General features: G+C 53.9%; 1 long non-coding RNA gene across 1 annotated transcript; it reads left to right on the forward strand.

The window, feature by feature from the left end:
- The first annotated feature begins 2,741 nt into the window (after positions 1 to 2,741).
- On the forward strand, positions 2,742 to 3,130 carry LOC106724071. The gene is made up of 3 exons (XR_001359822.1): positions 2,742 to 2,765; positions 3,006 to 3,045; positions 3,106 to 3,130. It is a non-coding gene; the product is annotated as an uncharacterized LOC106724071 (long non-coding RNA).
- The last annotated feature ends 257 nt before the right edge of the window (positions 3,131 to 3,387 follow it).

The following is a 3,387-nucleotide window of genomic DNA, read 5'->3' on the forward strand; positions in this document are numbered from 1 at the left end:
AACTCTACAACTCAAAGAATTAGAAAGAGAGCAACAAGAAAAGCTCAGAGTGAGCAGAAGGAAGGCGATAATAAAGATGAGAGCAGAAATAAATGACATAGAGACCAAAGAAACAGTACAAAATATCAATGAAACCAAGAGCTGGTTCTCAAAAAATAAACAAGATTGATGTGCCTCTAGCCAGGCTCACCAAGAAGCAAAGAGAGAGAACTCAAATAAACAAAATCAGAAATGAAAGAGGCTAAATAACAACAGACCCCACAGAAATTCAAAGAATTGTTAAAAAATACTATGAACAACTCTACTCTAACAAACTAGACAACCTGGAAGAAATGGACATATTCCTAGAAATATACAACCTTCTAAAACTCAATCAGAAAGATTCTAAAAGTCTCAATAGGCCGATAACTATGGAAGAAATTGAAGCAGTCATCAAAAAGCTTCCAGCAAACAAAAGCCCGGGACCAGATGGCTTCACAGGGGAGTTTTACCAAACATTCAAGGAAGAACTAAAACCTATCCTCCTCAGATTATTCCAAAAAATTCAAGAGGAAGGAACATTTCCAAGCTCGTTCTATGAAGCCAGCATCACACTAATACCAAAACCAGATAAAGACAACACAATGAAAGAGAATTATAGGCCAATATCCCTCATGAACATAGATGCCAAAATACTCAACAAAATTCTAGCAAATCGGATCCAGCAATACATCAGAAAGGTCATACACCATGACCAAGTAGGATTTATTCCGGGATGCAAGGATGGTACAATATCTGAAAATCAGAGAACCAAGATTGCGGAGTAAGGTACAGACCTGTGCGTGCTGCCTTCCACAACAACATCGAGACTACCAACAATAAAACAAACAGTTATCATTCAGAACCATGGAAAAGCTGGCCCAGTGGAAGCTCTACAACTGGAAGGAAAGAAAGAAGAGCATTGAGACTGAGTAGGTTGTGCAGAGGCTCCAAGAATGGAGGTACGGAGTCGCGCGCCAGGCAGACTGCAACTGGATGCACAGTTTTTTTCAATTAGAAGGGGTTGCAGACTCTCGAGTCCACTGAGCTGGTTTGGGGCGGAATTCTGAGGCCTCAGACCCCTACGGGGAGAGGCGGGGCGGCCTTGCAACAGGCCAGAGAGCGAGAGTGGCTGTCTCACAGAGCTGCTCGCCAGCACTCGGGGACGCGAGATGCTGAGTCGTGGAGAGGTGAGAAGGCAAGGAGATGCCATTGCCCTTGGCCCCGCCCTGGTGATTCACCAAGAACAGAGGTGCAGAGTCACGCGCCAGGCTGGCTGCAACTGGATGCGGGGTTTTTTTCAATCAGAAGGGGATGCAGACTCTCAAATCCACTGAGCTTGTTTGGGGCAGAATCCTGAGGTCCCAGACCCCTATGGGGAGAGGTGGAACGGCCTTGCAACAGGCTGGAGAGCGAGAGTGGCTGTCTCGCGGAGCTGCTCGCCGGCACTAGGGAACGCGAGACGCTGAGTCGCAGAGAGGCGAGGAGTTGCGGAGACACCATTGCCCCTTGCTCTGCCCTGGTGATTCCCGGGGATCCCGCCCTACTCAATTTACATCCCCACCGAAGCTGTGCCAGTGGCACAAAGAGAACCACCGGCGCTTTTGCAGCCCAGCCCAGCAGAATGCAGATTTCAACTTCTCGAATACATAAGGGACACACTCAAGAAGCAGAATCAGGTTCAGAGGAAGCCAGAGCCAGACCCGGCTGGGCTGGCAATGTGTTACCGCTGTACCAGCAAACGCACAGGCAGGTCCACCATATCCAGTCTCACATGGAACGCTGGGAGACGGCAGACAGGCAGTCTGTGCACTTGGTAGAAAATGAAATCCAAGCAAGCATACCAGATATTCAGCCACCAGGAACGCCTGGAGATTTTGTCCAGCAAGAAACCGCCCAACAAAGGACAGGATGCCAAACTTTGTGTTGCTGAGATGGCCCCCGTGAGGCCAAGATGGCCCCCATGAGGCCGAGGTGGACCCTGTAGCACCGAGGCTGCCCCCGTGGGGCTGGGACGGCCCTGGTGGGGCTGGGACAGCCCCCGAGAGGCTGGGACGGCCTCTGTGAGACTGAGACGGCCCTGGTGAGGTTGAGGCGGCCCCGGTGAGGCTGAGGCGGCCCCGGTGAGGCTGTGGCAGCCCCGGTGAGGCTGGGATGGCCCCGGTGGGGGTGAGACGGCCTCAGTGAGGTTCAAACGGCCCCGGTGAGGTTGAAACAGGCCCGGTGAGGCTGAAAGGGCCCCGGTGAGGCTGAGACGGCCCTGGTGAGGCTGAGACAGCCCCAGTGAGGTTGAGACGGCCCCGGTGAGATTGAAACGGCCCCTGTGAGGTTGAGACGGCCTCTGATGGGTTGGGACGGCCCCTTTGGGGTTGAGACGGCCCTGGTGGGGCTGGGACAGCCTCAGTGAGGCTGAGACGACCCTGGTGATGTTGAATCGGCCCTAGTGAAGTCGAGACGGCACTGGTGTGGTTGAGACGGCCCCATTGAGGTTGAGACGCACCGGTGAGGTAGAAATGGCCCCAGTGAGGTTGAGACGGCCCCGGTGAGGTTGAATCAGCCCCAGTGAGGCTGAAACGGTCCCGGTGAGGTTGTAACAGCCCCGATGAGGTTGAAACGGCCCACGTGAGGTTGAGACGGCCCATGTGAGGTTGAGATGGCCCCTGTGAGGCTTGGACGGCCCCGGTGGGGTTAGGACAGCCCCGGTGAGGCTGGGACGGCCCCTGTGAGGTTGAGACAGCCCCGGTGAGGTTGAATCGGCCCCGGTGAGGTTGAGATGGCACTGGTGAGGTCGAGACAGCCCCAGTGAGGTTGAGACGGCCCTGGTGAGGTCGTAACGGCCCTGGTGGGGTTTCAACAGCCCCAGTGAGGTTGAAACGGCCCCTGTGAGACTGAGACGTACCCGTTGAGGCTGGTCCGGCCCCAGTGATGTTGAGACGGCTCCGGTGAGGTTGAGATAGCCCCGGTGAGCTTTCAACGGCCCCGGTGAGCTTTCAACGGCCCCGGTGAGGTTGAAACGGCCCCGGTGATGTTGAAATGGCCCCTGTGAGGTTGAGGCGGCCCCTGTGAGGCTTAGACGGCCTCTGTGAGGCTGAGACGGCCCTTGTGAGGCTGGAACAGCCCCTGTGAGACTGAGACAGCCCCTGAGAAGCTGAGAAAAATACCACATGAACTCACTCATTTATGGATAATAAGGACTATTATAGACTGATGAACAAAAATGGATACAGAGGAAGAGCAGCATTGAGCAGAATATCAAACTACAGTGGGAACCCTGGGGAGCGTTGGGGGGGTAGGAGATCAACTGAAGGACTTATATGCATGCATATGAGAATAACTAATGGACACAAGGCACTGGGGGTGGGGGAAGCC

This window comes from Myotis brandtii, unplaced genomic scaffold (genome assembly GCF_000412655.1).
Source record: "Myotis brandtii unplaced genomic scaffold, ASM41265v1 scaffold703, whole genome shotgun sequence".
Taxonomy (NCBI): Eukaryota; Metazoa; Chordata; class Mammalia; order Chiroptera; family Vespertilionidae; genus Myotis; species Myotis brandtii.